Below are 18,732 nucleotides of genomic sequence, written 5' to 3'. Positions count from 1 at the left end.
GGTTTCTGCCTTACACAGGTTATGGCTTTTTGCAGGTTTTACTGTGTTTAGGTTGGGCATATTGCCAACCCAAATAAAACTTTCCTCTGTTGGTAAGGAAAAAGAAAACAGTAGTAGTAGTAGTAACTATGTAACTCTGGAAAAATTACTTAATGGTATCTACCTTGTATAGTGGTTATGATGATTAAAGATTATGGCTATAAAGTGCTGGTGTTGTCTATCATAACAGGAAAATAGATATTTTTACTGAGAAGTGAGTATGAAACTACATTAAAAAAAATGTGTGTCACAGTAGAACTGTGCTCCGTACTTGGTGGGCTCAAATCTCTAACCTTTCGGTTAGCAGTCAAGCATGTTAACTGTTTGCACCACCCAGGGACTCCTGAAACTACATACAAATCACAAAACTCTTTTTGGACTACTTTGTCTGCCTTTTTTAGATTTGTTTATATGTCATTTCATGCAATTATCACAGACCTTTAGATCTATTTACTGAGTTAATCCTGATGATTCAACATGGGGATAGTTAGCTGTTGGACTTGAGAAACATCATTCATCTTTCTTGTGTGAAGAATTTTACAAAATTTGTGCAAGTGCATGTAGCAGGTGCCCCTTGGGTTAGATGTCCTGCTCAAAACCATTCTTCCCTTTCTAGGAACTGCCAGCATCAGGGCCAGTTCTACATGACTTTGCCTAAGGCCATAGCTGATGGCCAAAGGATGAACCCTGATCCTGGCCAATCAGATCCTATTTTTAAAGAATCTGAAATCTGAACTACAGACAGAGAGAGAATCACTGGAGCTGAGCCTTGCTGATGCACTTTCTGATCCTGCTTCCTGCCGGCTCCAAGGACAACGAGGATCTTTCCAATTCATTTGTGCTTTGGAGTTTGTTGAAGTGAGTGCAGGTCATTTTCTGCCACCAAAAGAAACTTAATAACATGCTGAAGATTCAGGATTCTAAACCCAACGTACAAAGAATAGTAAACAAATTACAAATTCTATTTACTTTCACATGTTTTCTATTAATAAGCCTGTCTTAGTCATCTAGTGCTGCTCTAACAGAAATACCACAAATGGATGGCTTTAACAAGGAGAAGTTTATTCTCTCACAGTCCAGTAGGCAACAAGTCCAAATTCAGGGCATCAGCTCCAGGGGAATGCTTTCTCTGTCAGCTCTGGAGGAAGGTCCTTGTCATCAATCTTCCCTTGGTCTGGGAGCTTCTCCATGCAGGAACCTCGGGTCCAAAGGACGTGCTCTGCTCCCGGCACTGCTTTCTTGGTGGTATGAGGTTCCCATGTGTCTCTGCTCACTTTTGTCTTTTATATCTCAACAGAGATTGCATTAAGACACTATCTAATCTTGTAAACCTCATCAGTATAACCTCATCACAGTGATAGAATTTACAACACATAGGGAGATCACATATAACCTCATCATAGTGGTAGAGTTTACAACACATAAGGAAATCACATCAGATTACACAATCATACACTGGGAATCATGACCCAGCCAAGCTGACAGATATTTTGGGGGGACACAACTCAACTCATGACAAAGCCTGTCTATTTAATTTTCATGATGCTGAAATCATAGATTAAAAACACAATCCTGATGTTAAAAGTAATCTTCATTTTATGGATAACTATTAGCATACTTAAACATGCTAGGGGGACTAAGCCTTCTTAAGAGTGTTAGTGAGCTTTCAAGATTCAAACCTTCTGTTCAGCTGTTCTGAACTCCAGGAGGGTGGAGCTATAACAGCCAGGGCAGGTGCCAGTGGAGCTGGTGCAGATGCTGGGATTCCTGCTCAGATCTCTTCCTTTTACTCTCCGTTATTTGGCTTGAAAATCTGCAGCCCCGATTATAAAGAAGACAAAAGAGAATGGAAGCTCAAATGACCAATTTTTATCTTAAAAATCGACACCAAAGTGACAGTTTGACATTTCTCTACCTGGAAGCAAGAAATTACAGATGAAGGAGCCACAGAAGGTGTCTTCTTTCTTGACATATACATTTACAAATATTTGTCACTGCATTTTGACTTATTCAAATAAACACAATGATATTTGTTGGAAGCATTTTTTTGTAAAATAGGGCTAAAGATAATTTTTGCTTTGGTAACATATTTCCTTCCGGTGTCTCTGGGTGTGCAGGAAGGAAAGATGTAAAGGAGATGAAAAACCTCCGGTATGTAACGTCAGGAATGGGAGTTTCCTTTAGCCCACCCGTCGTGCGAATGCATCTACTGTAACGAACATTTCTGATTTACATGTGATCATCAGGGCTATCTGATCTATATAACACTATTTCCTTTCAGGTCAAATTTTTATATTTTTAAAATGTTCTTTAGATACTGAGGATAAAGGCACAAGTCACCCTGCCAAGGGCATCTTCCAACCTTTTAAAACTTTGTCTCTTGCTACTTGGCCTTTAATGAATGGTTTTGTATAGATTATAAGAGAAATGTTCAGATTGGTATTTAATTATAATCATGTATAATATGCGTGTATACCAAATGTATGCTTGTTTCTAAAAATAGAATTGTCGGGGTCACTTCACAGAGGCAGGATGGACCACCCCACCCCCCAAATTTCTTTCAGATGTGGAGACTGATGATGCCTCACACACACAGAAGCACAGGAAAAGGTTTGTTACTCACATAATGAGGCTTTCTAGGAAGAACAGGGAAGCTCCCAGGTAGGTCCAAGGATGGCTTGAGAGAGCAGAGAAAGGAGGCTGACTTGGTTTTTCTTGTGATCAGCAGGTGGAACTGAGGCGAAAGTTCATGTTGGCCATGGGGTCGTGTGGTCTGAACGTCCCACAGCACCAAAGAAGGGAGCATCAAGAACTCTTACCGGCTTTCCCAGATGTGGAGCAGAAGGGGATGAAGGAAGTGGTGGGGCTTGAAAACTGTCAGCAGCCAAACTTCAAAAATGGGGTCAGACCCTTTATTACAAGAAGAAAAGACATTTTAATCTCATGTTTATTAATAATGAAATGTATAATTTGTAGTTTATTATATTTTTCCATGATGTTCAATAGCATAAAAATATTTACTTACATTATAAAAAAAATCAGCTATGGTCTTATAAATTTTAAAAATTGAAAAAAAGAAAAATACTTGAAGTGATAGAGAGTATTTAAAAATACCATAAAAATGAACTTTTAAGCTGGCTTATTTCAGAAGCTGCTTTACCCAACATGTAATGTGTCCATCTCCTCTCCATGAAAAGATAAATTTTTCACTTTTTTTTTTTTAAATGAGCAAGTAGCTTAGTGTATTATCTTTGTTTTTGGCCTCCAAGTTTGGGACATCTGAACAAAATCAATTACTGAGAGCTAGACTATCACTGTGGGACTTCGGGCTTGTATGTTTCCCCATTAGAACTCAGGTTCCACAGGGACTGACACTTTAGGATCTCTCTCGTTCACTGTTCACCGTTATATAGTATTGGCACATAGTAACCAAAAAACCAAACCCCTCAATTCTGACTCAAAACAAACAAAACAAAGCTAAGCCCATTGCTGTCGAGTTGATTCAGACTCATAGTGACTTTATAGGACAGAATAGAACTGACCCAGAAGGTTTCCAAGGCTGTAATTTTAAAAAAAAATTTTTTTAAATGTACTTTAGATGAAGGTTTACAGAACATACTAGCTGCTCATTAAACAGTTAGTACACATATTGTTTTATGACAATTGTTAACAACCCCACGACACGTCAACACTCTCCCTTCTCGACCTTGGGTTCCCTAGTATCAGCTTTCCTGTCCCCTCCTGCCTTCCAATCCTTGTCCCTGGGCTGTTGTGCCCCATTAGTCTCGTTTTGTTTTATGGGCCTGTCTAATCTTTGACTGAAGGGTGAACCTTGGGAGTGACTTCATTACCAAGCTAAAAGTGTGTCCAGGGGCCGTACTCTCGAGGTTTCTCCAGTCTCTGTCAGGCCAGTAAGTCTGGTCTTCTTTTGTGAGTTAGAATTTTGTTCTACACTTCTCTCCAGCTCTGTCTGGGAGCCTCTGTTGTGATCCCTGTTGGAGCAGTCAGTGGTGGTAGCCGGGCACCATCTAGTTGTACTGGACTCAGTCTGGTGGAGGCCACAGTAGTTGTGGTCCATTAGTCCTTTGGACTAATCTTTCCCTTGAGTCTTTAGTTTTCTTCATTCTCTCTTGCTCCTGAAGTGGTGAGACCAGTGGAGCATCTTCGATGGCCGCTTACAGGCTGTTAAGACCCCAGACACTACTCACCAAGGTAGAATGTAGAACATTTTCTTTATAAACTATGTTATGCCAAGACTGTAATCTTTACAGAAGCTGACTGCCACTTTTCCTGTGGAGCAGCTGGTGGGTTAGATCTGCTAACTTTTGGTTAGCAGCTAAGCGCTTAACCACTGCACCACCAAGGCTCCTTCTGGCACATAGTAGACACTTGCGGACGGATGGATGGATGGATAGATGCATGGATGCATGGCTGGACAGGTGAATTCAAGGGAGTTGCCACTAGATGGCGATGTTTACTTGTATCTGTGCTCCAGATCCTCCAGCATCTGAACGGTCCGGTGAAAGGTGGTGGCTCCATCTCAGATCACGTATGCCTGTCAAAGCACACATGCCTAAACCTCCCTAATCCGGCTCTCTAATGGTTCTACCTTCATTCCCTAACAACCTTCTAAAATGTTAGATGGTTGAGAATCACCATATTTTCTCTTTGAAAGTAATCTTAGATATTATTTGTTCTATTCCAACTTCCAAATTTCAGGCCAATGAAATTGAGATCCATAGGGTTTAGGTGAACTGACTAAGGTCACTGAAATAAAATTCAGATCTGCCGGCTCCTGAATCCTTCCAGTTTCACTGGGGAACTGACAGTCCCATAATCAGCCTTAGTAGGAAAATGTTGCTATTTATGAACAAACTAAATACGAATTATAATCTACTTGGTAATACATACATATATAAGTATGTGTTATCTATCTATCATATATATAAATTTCATATATTTATATAAAAGTTATATAAAAGAAAATACGAAATTCAAGAACATGATTTCCACAAACCAGCAATGATACCCTAGGTAAGGAGTCTACAAACTTTTTCTAGAAAGAGCCAGACAGTAATATTTTATGTCTTGCAGGCCATATGATTTTTTTAAAAAATATTTTATTGTGTTTTTGGTGAAAGTTTATACAGGAAGTTAGGTTCTCATTTAACAATTTCTATACATATTGTTCAGTGACTTTGGTTACATTCTTCACAATGTATCAGTATTCTGGTTATTTCTATTTTAGTTGTTCTGTTTCTGTTAGTCTAGCTTCCCTGTCCCCCTCAGCCTTCTCTTCTCATTTTTGGTCTAGGGTAAATGTTTACTATTTGGTTTCATCTAGATAATTATTTTGAGGAACACAGTACTTACAGGTGATATTATTTATTTTATGGGCGAATCTGTCATTTGGCAGAAGGGTGATCTCTGAGAGTGGTTTGAGTTCCAAGTTTAAAGAATATCTCAGGGTGATAGTCTCAGAGGTTTATCTAGTTTCTACTGGTGCAGTAAGTCTAGGCCACATGATTTTCATCGCAACTCCTCAACTCTGCCGTTCTAGCATGAAAGTAGCCGTAGAAAATACTTGGATAAACGAGCATGGCTATTATTTCAATAAAATTTTAATTATAGACACTTAAATTTGAGTTTCATATAATTTTCACGTGTCACAAAATATTTCATCTTCTTTTAATTTTTTTCTCAAGCATTTAAAAATGTAAAAACCATTCTTCGCTCCGGGGCTGTACAAATACAGATGGTGAACTGGATTTGGCCCGTGGGCCTTAGTTTGCTGACTCCTGCCCTAAAACCCATTATGAGGGTGGGAACACAGTAGTTTCCTGCAGGTCTAAAATTCCATGTTTCTAAGTCCCGGTGACATTAGATTCTGGTTCAGTTTGTACTTACTCTAAAAATCTATGCATCTTCGTTAAATCATGCCTTGGCTTAATCTTGCCCTTTCTTACCATCCCATGTAAAACTTTCCATTTTTTATTCCTTCCTATATCCTAGAATCTACAGATCTTGGCAGTTTAGAAATTAGTATTGTACAGACTGAACTCAGCCCAAAGAATTTTTTTTGTCTACCTGGGGTTTTAAATTCTCATTTTCTCTGATTGAACATTTGAAAATCAGAAGTTTTCTCATGAAAATGTGGGTTTCTAGCTTTCTTCAAAACCTGAAAGACCTGGCAACACTGGATGCACATCCTCAGCTGGTGACAATGGCAGAGCCTTTAGATGGGCCATGCATGCTACTCCTGACCCTAGTTCCCACCATGTCCTATTACTCCCTATGCCGCTATGTGTCAGTTGCATACAAAGACTGAAATAAAATAATTGACCATGTTGGAATAAAAGACTCTTACAGCCAGACCACTTTGCCTTTTCATGGCATCTACCCGATCTCTATAGGCATTAGTGTTTGTCACCTTTGATTTTTAACCTCGGTAAGTTGGCAGCTTCTACTACTATAGCTCTGTGTTAAAACTTGTCCCTTCATCCAAATCCGTAAGCATGCTAGTACTCAGCCTCAGGGCTCTAGCTAGGAAATGACTCTGCTCTCTCATGGTTATGGTGTGAGGGTAGAGGAACACCACCTTCCCTTGTCCCTTATCTACTTCACCTCCTAGAAACAGAGCTTCTTAGTCTGTTTCTGTTTTCCTCCATGAATTTTCTGCAGCAGAGACCTAACACCTCCACCCAACTCATGAACTCCAGCCACTACAGTGATCTCACTCCCCGGTCTGCTCTAGCTGACCTGGAAAACCCTTCCCTACCCTGACATTTACCTCTCACTCCTGGAGAAGCTATAAGACTCCTTGGCTTTCTGCAAATCAGTTAGGTCTACCACGCTGATTCTTAAGCCTAATCTTCTTCTCCATTTGGCTTCAGGCCCTACTGACCTGGCCTTTTTTTTTTTTTCCTCTCTCTTTGTAAGTGACAGAACTTTTTACATCTGAAAAGCCACTTGCAGTCTCCTAGGTGCAAATCTTATTATTGCTCCATGGAACCAAGCAGTTTCCATTTTATCTAATGCTAGCACTTAACAGCACCAGAGTGGCTCTGCTACATATGGCCCTGTGTTACTCATATTCTCATGCATTTTAATAATTATTCAAAATGCATCTTTTCACCTAGAAGTAGAGTAACTCCAACCTGGCTACCGTTCATTCATTCACTAAGCATTTATATGTGTACATTACATGGAGCCAGGCTCTATATTTGTCTGTAAAGACAAATAAAGCATGGTTTCCTCTCTCAAAAACTAGACATACAGGTCTTGGAGAACATCTAGGTCAATTGGCATAACACAGTTTACAAAGACAATGTTCTACGTTCTACCTTGGTGAGTAGTGTCTGGGGTCTTAAAAGCCTGTTAGCAGCCACGTAAGATACCCCACTGGTCTCACCCCTTTGGGAGCAAGGGGGAATGAAGAGAACAGGATAAAAGAAAAAGATTGATACAAAGGACTAATGGACCACAGTTACCAAGGCCTCCACCAGACTGAGTCCAGTACAGCTAGATGGTTCCCAGCTACCGCTGACTGCTCTGACCGGGATCACAACACAGTGTTCTGGACAGAGCTGGAGAAGGATGTAGAACAAATTCTAACTCACAAAAAAAGACCAGATTTACTGGCCTGACAGACTGGAGAAACCCCAAGAGCATGGCCCCTGGACACCCTTTTAGCGCGGTGGTGAAGTCACTCCCGAGGTTCACCGTTCAGCAAGGGATTGGACAGCACCATAAAACAAAACTGGACTAATGCGGCACAGCAATCCAGGTACAAGGACTAGAAGGCAAGAGGGGACAGGAAAGCTGGTAAAAGGAACCCAAGGTTGAGAAGGGACAGTGTTGACATGTTGTGGGGTTGTTAACCATTGTCATATGGCAATATGTGTACTGTTTAATGAGAAACTATTTGTTCTGTAAACCTTCATCTAAGGTACAAAAAAAAAAACAATTATCTACGTGAGATCAAATTGATAACAGCAACTTCAAAGGTCTGATGCGAAGCTTAGGGGGCAGTGAGTTGAAGACAATGGTGATGGAATAATTTGGAAAAGAATAGTGAGAATAGCAGCACAATTGGAAGAATGTAATCGATGTCACTGAATTGTACATGTAAAAACTTTTAAAATGGTGTGATTTTGACTATGTATATTTTCACAGGAAAAAAAAAAAGGTCCCTCCAAGGTCGAGAAGGGAGAGTGTTGACATGTTGTGGGGTTGTTAACCAATGTCATAAAACAATATGTGTACTGACTGTTTAATGAGAAACTATTAGTTCTGTAAACATTCATCCAAAGTACAATTAAAAAAAAATCAAAAAGAAAAAGAACTAGACATACAAAAAGATAAAGTACAATACAATACATTAAATGCATAGTTGTATAGCGAAAGTAAGGAGCCCTGGTTGCACAAAAGGTTAAGCGCTTGACTGCTAACTGAAAGGGTGGCAGTTTGAACCCACCCAGTGACTCTGTGGGAGAAAGGCCTAATGATCTATTTCCATAAAGATTACAGCCAAGAAAACATTATGGGGTGGTCCATTCTGTCACAAGGGGTCGCTATGAGTCGGAATCCACTCAATGGCTCCTAACAACAACAACATAATAAAATAAATAGGGTCTTTGGTGAGAGAGAAATGAAAAATAATCCTGGAATACAGATTGCTGTAGCACTGAGCTTTTATCTACAAAACAGTCATGCTAATCCCTACCTTCCAGGCTAGTGTGAAAATTCGGAGTGAATGGTGACACAGTAGTTAAGAGCTCGGCTGCTAACCAAAAGGTCGGGAGTTCAAATCCACCAGCTGCTCCTTGGAAATCTTATGGAGCAGTTCTACTCCCTCCTCTAGGGTCGCTATGAGTCGGAATCGACTCAACGGCAGTGGATTTTGTTTTCTGGTTTTTATATAGAAATTACTTATACAGTCCCCAGTCCCTAGTAGGTGCTCAATAAATATTCATTCCTTCCCCTTTCCTGTGGAGTCCCTGGGTAGTGCTAACCCAAAAGTTGGAGGCTCAATTCACCCACAGGTGCCTCAGAAGAAAGGTCTGGTGATCTACTTCTGAAAAATCAGCCATTGAAAACCCTATGGAGCAGAGTTCTCCTCTGACACACATGAGGTCACTATGAGTTGGAATCAAGTCGATGGCAACTGTTTTTTTTCCCCTTCTTTGTAAGAGTTTTCTGAAAATTCTGCAAAGAAAATGACATTGGACTTGATAGGACAACAGAAATTTGGAGGGCACAGAAGGAAAGAATTCCAGGCGGAGGGCAAAGCAATGGGTAGAGAGGTGTGTCAGCTGGGTCATTTGGGAAGAGGATGTTAATACAGCATTAGGAGGGCAAGAGGTTTATTGGGAAGTGAGGTCTATGAAAAGCAAAAGGGACTGGGGAGGCGGTATTGGGTAAGGGGAGCCTCAAACCACATTGCAGATCTGGCAAAGTCTCTGCCAACCCAGCAGGGAGCTCTGGAGCACGATTACCTGCTAGAGGAGTCCTGAATTTGGCCGGAACGGCCAGGCCCTCATACCCACTCCCTGTTCAGTTGCTCCCCAGAAACATTATGACCTTGGCTACAATGTGCTGAGCCGGAAGGCAGTAACAGCTGGAGGCTGTCAGCTCACGGCACACTCTGCAGCTGAACGGCAAGTTTTTTCTTGAAGAGAGATCTGAGGAGCACACCTCCACGTCTGCCACAAGAGGTATCTTGTTCTACATCTTTCTAAGATTTGCACAGTGCTGCAGTGCCTAGACTCTATGCCAGGCACGTCACGGGTCTTATTTCATTTCACAGCAGCCCTATGCGATGGGTGGTATCCCCACGGTGCAGATGAGCAAAGTGTGTTTCAGTGCATGTTCTTCCCACGCTGCCTTGCTCAAATCTGTATTATTGGTGGCTGTTGTCGGATCCAGCAGACGTTACCTCGGGGGCAGACCCAGGATGAGATTTGGATGCAAGGAAGCACAGGCTGAGGATAAAGGGGAACTGGCAGATTCTAGTCAAACTAGCAGTGGCCACAATTGTTCAATAACTTTGGAAAGAAACATTCAACAATAATGTACACTGCCATTTGGGTCACGGAATTTTCCTGTTTGGAATTTCCCATGGTTTCCCATTGCGTGCAAAACAATGTCCAGGCACCTTACCATGGTCTCCAAGTCCTGGCTTGACTTGCTCCACCTGAACCTCTAGCCCAGAGCTTCTCAATTAGGGCAACATTGCCTCCCCGCTTCCAGGGGATATTTGGCCATGTCTGGAGACATTTGTTTGGTTGTCACAACCGAGGGGGCTGGGGATTGATGCCCCTGGCATCTAATGGGTCAAGGCCAGGGGTGTTGCTAAATAGACTGTGATGCAGAGAACAGCCTCCTCCCCCCAAAATGTCAACAGTGCCGAGTTTGAGAAACCTTACTGTTCTACTACTCTTCTCCTCCCGATTCTCTACCCTCCAACTACACTTCCTCAGATGTGCCAAGGTTTTTCACACCCTGGGGCCTCCCACTAGACCCAGATCTTAATTCTTCCTCTCAGCTATTTGTCATTTCTTCAGAGAGGAAGGTGACAACTGGGCCAAGGTGTTCCCCTCCCAACCTCTCCTTTTATTTTCTTTCACATCACCCTGATGTCTTTCTTCATATCTGAATGCTTACTTATTTATTGTCTTTCTTACTCACTATCCTGTGAACCCTCTATACTATATACCCAGCAACTAGCGAAAGTGCTTAGCATTTTGTATGTGCTCAAAAAATACTTGTTGACATTGCTGAAACAAATTAAAGAAGACTTGAATGGAAAGATTTCCATATTTATGGATTGGAACACTTAATATACCTTCCCCTCACTTACTGACTCATTATCCAGCATTTTGCACTTACAACAATAGTAAAAAAAAAAAAAAAATCTGCTATCCAACTATTTGTACATTAACCACACACATCTGGCAGTAACAAATGCCAAGGTGAGAGGCGAGAGGAACGCTGGCTGTGATCTTTAAGGTTACATGGCAAGTTGGCTGGGCCATGGTACTCAGGTTTGGCAGTTATGTAATGATGTAATTTGGCAGTTATATAATGATATAATCATCCTCCATTTTGTGATCTGAGGTAGTCGTCCTCTATTTTCACATAAGGCCAATTTCACATAACAAACTAGTCTTTGGAACCTGACCATGTCAATAAGTAAGGAGACGGTGTATTGTTAAGATGGTCAGTACTACTCACAGTGATCTATAGATTTAATGCAATCCTGATCCCTTGTTTCTGTCAGCCATGGCTGAACCTCTTTGAACTGGTTCTAAACCCTGACTTGTGGCTTCATGGGAGAAAAGATGTGGCGATATACTCCTATAAAGATTTCAGCCTAGGAAACCCTATGGTGCAGTCCTACTCTGTCCTATAGGGTCACTGTGAGTTGGAATCGACTCAACGGCACACAACAATAACAGCAAGCTTCTAAGGGAAGAAAGGCCTGGTGATCTACTTCTGAAATTAAGTCAATGAAAATCCTATGCATCACTATGGTCCAGTCTGCTACTGGGAATGACTGGGGACCTTGCAGCATTTTGTTCCATTGTCTACAGGCTCACAGTGGCAGCTAACAACAACAGCATCGATAAGCTCCAAAGAAAAACTTACAAAAACTTCCTCTGCAAAGAACATGTCAAATTAATTATGTCCATAGTTCTGAGCCATGTCAGACAGAAAATCTTGATAATGGTGTTTTAAACTGTCTCACCACTATACAAGAACAGAGACCTGCTGTACTATTCCAGGGCAGGGAATTCTATTGGAAGAAATAGAACGATACAGCTGTAACGAGGGCCATATTTTCTTTCTTTTGTTACTAAATGTGAGATGTCACAATCTCTATTCTTGTCACAAGATGGATGTGATTTAGTGCAATACTATCCCATTAGCATTTCTGTTCCAACGCAAGTCAATGTAATGCTAAGCTGGAGACTATGTACAAAATAACCGCAAAACAATTTCAGTTCAAGTAGGTGTTTAAAAATCTGAGACACTGTGAAAAGTTAACATTAAAAAAAAAAAGCACCTAAAATTCCCTGAAATATCTTGCCCTTTTGTAACTAAACTACAGTACATGGTGTCATGCTTCTGATGAACTCATGCTCTGAATTGACTTCAAAATATTTTCTTTTCTTTTTTGGCATTTCATGGTCTTTGTGACTATGTTACTAAAAGGAAAGAAAAGTAAAAATTCCACGAAGCACTAAATTATGTTTGTGTTTTTTTTTTACTTAAAAAAAAAATTGAACTATCTCTGCCAATTTTTGCTTTCTTACCACCAGAAGGTGCTCATAACACCACTAACCAAAAGTTCACTGTCTCCAACAAGTGTGACAAACCATGCAAAGCCCAGTGAGCGTTTATTTTTGCAAAGTCAACTGGTAACATTTTATTTGGGAAACATTTAATCATAAATTTTGTTATTAATGTTCAATCCAGAAAATAATATAAAGAAACACAATACATACTAAAAAAAAAAAAAATCAATAAGGAGAACCCCTCTTCAGCCTCTCAAATATATTAAAATGGCCTAATGTATGTATACTCTTGGAGCCCTGGTGGCACAGTGGCTAAGAGCTACGGCTGCTAACCAAAAGGTCAGCAGTTTAATCCACCAAGCGCTCCTTGGAAACCTTATGGGGCAGATCCACTCTGTCCTATAGGGTTGCTAAGAGTCGGAACCGACTTGACGGCATCTAGCAACAACAACAATGTAAACTCTTAGGCTCAGTGACAATGCTTTTTGAAATTTGTACCCAGGAAAAATATCAGACAAGGGAAAACAAAAATGAATAGATAAGATGTTCATCTCAATGTTGTTCAAAATAATAAAACACTGGGAACAATGTTTGACAAAAGGGGCTTGGCTACATTATGGTTTCTCCATATAGTGGAGCTATTAAAAATGATGGTGCAGTTTGTATTTGTTGGCATGGAAAGCTATACATGCAATATGATTAAACTAAAAATCCATGAAATATGATTAACACCCATTGCCGTCCAGTCAATTCTGACTCGTAGCGACCCTATAGGACTGAGTAGAACTGCCTCATGGGGCTTCCAAGGAGCAGCTGGTAGATTCCAACTGCTGACCTTTCGGTTAACAGCTGAATGCTTAACCACTACACCACCAGGGTTTCACAATATGATTACAGGTTACAAAATAGTGATTTAATATAATTCTAGCTAAGAAATTAATTATAGGGAAAACCCTGGAAAAACACTCACTGAAATAGTCATTGTCTCTGGATGACATAATCATTTGTTATCTTAATTTTTTTGCTGTGTGACCTTGAGAAAGAAACCAAAAGTCTCTATGACTCTCAGTTTCATCAACAGCAAAATGGAGGCAATGATACTTGCTACCTCATGGGTAATGTGAGGATTCAACATATTAATATCAGTAAAGCATCCAATAAGTACTCAAAAATATTAGCTGTCATCATCATCTTCATTTTCTGTATTTTCTGATTTTTATAAGTATGTGTGTTAATGTTATAATCAGAAAAGACAATAAAACTATTTTAAAAACTGTTCACATGGGGGAGAAGGGAATTGGAGTTATTCCCATCTGTAAGAAAATAAGCCACTTAATTCCCACTTACCTAGAAAATTAAAATGATCAGATCTTTGTTCATGTCTAAAAGGCTGACTATTCTAAATAAGAGCACACAACCATATATTGACTAATTCTAGCATTAGGTTCCTTAATGTCAATTCAGGCTAAAGGGTAAAAATTAAACCTTAGTAAGTTCTGGCATATAGAAAGAACTCAAAATATGCAACAAGAAGCAATTAAAAAAAACACCCTATATAACACTTTGCACCAGAATTCTTTGTAAATAATGAATAATCTTTGTTTGGAGCAAAGGCATTTTGGTAGGTAGATTTTGGTGCAGACTGTGGATACTAAGGGCCTGCGCGTAGATTGGATCAATGCTTTACAGAGGAAAGGAATTTGGTATTCTTCAGTGTGAAGGGAAAGATGAGGAAAGGGGAGCTCTGGGGAGGAGAGGAGAGGGGAGGGACAGAGGGAGGGATGGAGGTGAGAGGAGGAGGAGGGTGGGTGGAGAACTGGAGGAGGGGAATCTGCAGAGTACTTCGTAGATATGCCTAAGTCATTATGTGCAGTAGTAGGTGCTGTGATTGACCCCAGCGATTCTGTAACATCTATGTACTTAGATTGGTGGAAAAAAAATGAAGAGGCTGAATTTCACACCTAGGTTGATGCTTGTTGGACAGACATAACATGTGTAGATGCAGGATTCTTGAGGCATAGGGGATCATGACACCGCATAAGTTTCTAGAAATTCCTAAACACCTTGGACATCTCTGGGCCGTAACTTGGGGTTCAAGGTAATCTAAATCTCAAGAGAAAGAGGAGCTCCAGGTACCATCTGGGTTATATAAATACCTTTGTGTGTGTGTGTGTGTGTGTGTGTGTGAGAGAGAGAGAGTGAGAGAAATATCACACATATGGGAAGAGAAAGAATTAGAGGATGGAGAGAGAGATCCGTTATGCTTACGACAAATCCAAATACATTTGTACCTTTAATCCTATAATAGTCACAATTCATGAAAATATAGAACTCTTCTGGCTCCTTCCCTGCTTCTGGTTACCAGCTGAATGTATTACCCAATATCCCTGACGAGGAGATATCTTCAGTCATAGGAACCCTAATGCTTCTTGGGGAAGTCCTTTCCATTTTGAACACTTTTTGTGGTTAGGAAGCGGTACATATTGAACTAAAATTTTCATTCATTCATTCACTTAACAAATATTTAGGAGTGTCTACTATGTTCCAGGCACCGTTCTATGTACTGAGGATACAAAGTCCTTGCTGTCATGCGACTTACCATCTAGTGCGGCAAAGACTAAACAAATAAAAGACATATACTATGGCAGGTGGTGGTAAGCCATAAGAAGAAAAAGAAACAAACCTGAGGTTGGAGTATGGACTAGAGATGTGAATTTGTGAGCTATAGGCTTGTGGATGTCATTAGATGGGGAGTGTAAACAGTGATGAGAAGATCCCGGATAACTCCAATATTAGCAGTTGGGACAATGCAGAGAGATGGCAAAGCAGATGTGAAAGGACAGATAGATTCCTGCAACTTCCACTTCTCTCCTCTGGGCTGGAAACTGTCTCTTCCTCAGCAAGAAGGATGTTGTTACATCTGGAGATCACTGTTCTGCATGGCGCAGTGGAAATGAGCACTTACTAACTCTGGTGCGAGAAGATGCCTTCCCACAACCTGAGTGAGGTAGGGCAGCAGTGGGACAGAGGAGCTGTGGGGACTGTGCCAAGGTAGGAGTGGCATCAACAGCCACAACCATCACCCACCAGCAGGAGCGGGGGCCACAAGGCAGCAATGCGAGATCAGTGGGGGAGCCAGGCTGGGGATTGTCCAGGGGAAAGGATTTGCAGGGGTCTAGAGTTCTGGTGGTGCAATGGTTAAGTGCTCAGTCGCTAATTGTAAGGTTGGGGGTTTGAATCTACCCAGCAGCTCTGTGGGAGAAAGACCTGGCTATCTGCTTCCACTCCAACCTGGTATGGCCAGGTAGACACAGGTTACGCTACAAAGTCACATCTCTGTAATTCCTTTCTTGAGCTATTTTGTGCCTTGCTGAGATTTCACCTGTTGAGATCTTGAATTCTAATACTATTATCTAACTTTCTGGCTATCAGTTCCGGAGTTCTGCCATCTATAAAAATGATGAGCAGTGTCTTCAGCGAATTCATTCTTAATTATAGTCATTTAAACATTGCAAAGGACAGATCTGAAATCAGACCATGAGGCATCATTTCTTTAAAGACATTGTTAAAATCCTCGGCAAGGCACAAAGAACCTGCTTAACATTTATCAAGTTGGATTGACTATCCAGATACAGATTAATGCCACATATACCATTGCCCAACCTGTTTCTGTCCACATTGCCACAAAGATACAGTGAGAGGCGTTGTCAGATGCTTTGATGAAATGCAGACATCTGTGGCATTACCACCAGTCTCATAAGCTTATCAAAACAGGAAGTGGGGTAAGGCACAGATTGTTCCATACGATTGCAAAATTTCTCGTGGTGATCATCGGTTCATTTTGTAAAAGCTCATTCATATCAGAATGTTGCTTAAGATGGCTATTAAACTTATTTAATCTGATTGTCTGCAGAATCTACCTTCTCCTATTTGAAAAGAGAATTTTGGCTCATTTCTAGTTCCTCCACTATTTTGTGTTATTTTCAAAAATAATTGATGCCATTGCTTGCATAATATATTCTGCTAGTTTGTAGATTTTTTTTGGAAAGTCATTTATCTAAGACAAAAAAAAAATCATCATTCAGAGTGGCTATTTGCTTTTTTTTTTTTTTTAAGAATTTATGTTGTTTCTGTTCTTTTTTTTTTTTGGTTGTTGTTCTTTATAGATTTTATTTTCCTTTTGTTCATTTTTTAATTTAATTTTTTTGGTGAAAATATGCCTAGTAAAAGATACATCATTTCAACGATTTCTACATGTACAATTCAATGACACTGATTACATTCTTCAAGTTCTGCAACCATTCTGACTATAAAACCCATTGCCATCAAGTCGATTCCGACTCATAGTGACCATGTAGGACAGAGTAGAACTGCCCCACAGGGTTTCTAAGGAGCAGCTGGTGGATTTGAACTGCTCACTTTTTGGTTAGCAGCCAAGTTCTTAACCACTGAACCACCAGGGCTCCCATTCTCACTATAGTTTTCCAAATTATTCCTCCATCATTAACATAAACTCACTGCCCCCTAAGCTTCTCATCCAAACTTTCAAGTTGCTATTGTAAATTTGACCCCACATAGATAATTCTTTGAAAGAGCACAATGCTCAAGGCAGACATACTTTACTATACTAATTATGTTAAACTATTGTTTGGTTCAAATAAGATTTCAGGGGATAGTTTTGATTTGAGGTTTTAGGTTTAATGATTATACCAGGATAATAGTTTTTCTTTTAAATTGGGTTTTAGGTGAAAGCTTACAGAACAAACTAGCTTCTCATTAAAAAATTAATACACTTATTGTTTTGTGACATTGGTTACCAACCCCACGACATGTCAACACTCTCCCCTTCTTGACCTTGGGTTCCCCACTTTCATTCATCCAGCTTTGCTGTCTCTTCCTGCCTTCTCATCCTTGCCCCTGGGCTGGCATGCCCATTTAGTTTCATATACATGGTTGAGCTACGCGTATTATTGTTTGCTTTATGGGCCTGTGATGTTTATGGGAATAGATAAAATTAGTTTCCTGAAACCAGAATTAAATATCCAACAAAATTTTTTAAAATTATTTTTAACAGGATCCAAGCTTGTAACTTCACCTGTACTGGTTGCTGTCGAGTGGATTCCAACTCAGAGTTCCCCTGTATGTCAGAGCAGAACTGCCCCAAAGGGTTTCCAAGGCTGTAACCTTTGCCAAAGCAGACTGCCCACATCTTTCTCCCCCAGAGTGGCTGGTGGGTTCAAACCACCGACCTTTTGGTTAGCAGCTGAGTGCTTAACCACTGTGCCACCAGGGCTCCTTTTTGTAACTTTACCCATTGTTGTCAAGTAGATTCTGACTCATAGGACCCTATAGAACAGAGTAGAACTGCCCCATAGGGTTTCCGAGGCTGTAAATCTTTGCAGAAGCAGACTGCTACATCTTTCTCCCACAGAGTAGGTGGTGAGTTTGAACCTCTGACCTTTCAGTTAGCAGCAGAGTGCTTAACCATTGTGCCACCAGGGCTCCTGTAACTTTAGCCAGCTATAAAATGGTTTGGATTCTAGCACAAAAAAAGAAATCCATTTTTAAATGGACACATGGTAAAAGAAATTGTTTCAGTTACAGAAATTTTGTCAGAAAATTATTAGGAAAAGAGTAAAAATGATATTTTACAAAAAATAAAATGTCTTCGATTAAGCCACCAAACATTTGCCTGCGGAATACAAGCTCTTTCTAAGAATATTAAAGATTGATTGATTCAACTTTTGAAAAATTGTGATTACTTTTCTTTAGCTTTAGATAAGTTATGCCCAATTAATATTTTGGATCTGTTTTGGCTCAAAGGACTTCTAAATTTATGAAGAAATGTTGTCATTTTGTGACCTAAGAAGTCAAACTTGTGGCATAGATGTATTTGAACCTTTTACAGCTATCAACAAAGAATTTCAACCAGATATGGAAAAATTAATTTCTGTCACAATGGAAGTGATAGAGATGCTTCAGCTGTTAGGTCAAAAATCTGGATTTAGGGATATAGTCTCAGGGAACATCTAGTTTAATTGACATAGCATAGTTTATAAAGAAAATGTTCTATATGCTACTTTGGTGAGTAACATGTGGGGTCTTAAAAGCATGTGAGTGGCCATCTAAGATACTCCATTGGTCTCACCCTGTCAGGAGCAAGGGAGAATGAAGAAAACCAAAGACACGAGGGAAAGATTAGTCCAAAGGACTAATTGATCACAACTACCACAGCCTCCACCAGACTGAGTCTAGTACAACTCGATGGTGCCTGGCTACCACCCCTGACTGCTCTGACAGGGATCACAATAGAGGGTCCTGGACAGAGCTGGAGAAAAATGTAGAACAAAATTCTAACTTACAAAGAAAACCAGACTTACTGGCCTGACAGAGA

The 18,732-nt window shown here is 40.3% G+C and overlaps 1 long non-coding RNA gene across 1 annotated transcript in view; it reads right to left on the bottom strand.

Moving 5' to 3' along the window:
• Positions 1–1,536: 1,536 nt before the first annotated feature.
• Positions 1,537–18,732, bottom strand: part of LOC111822273 (uncharacterized) — a 21,941-nt gene continuing 4,745 nt past the window's right edge. Inside the window, exons 2-3 of the long non-coding RNA XR_002825557.1 lie at positions 2,663–2,949; positions 1,537–1,852 (exon numbers count right to left, since the gene is read on the bottom strand). This is a non-coding gene — a long non-coding RNA (uncharacterized LOC111822273). The remainder of the gene's footprint in view (positions 1,853–2,662; positions 2,950–18,732) is intronic.

Source organism: Trichechus manatus, unplaced genomic scaffold (assembly GCF_000243295.1).
Source record: "Trichechus manatus latirostris isolate Lorelei unplaced genomic scaffold, TriManLat1.0 scaffold00148, whole genome shotgun sequence".
Taxonomy (NCBI): Eukaryota; Metazoa; Chordata; class Mammalia; order Sirenia; family Trichechidae; genus Trichechus; species Trichechus manatus.
The sequence above is the reverse complement of the archived record's forward strand: the minus strand, read 5'-3'. Positions and strand labels throughout refer to the sequence as shown.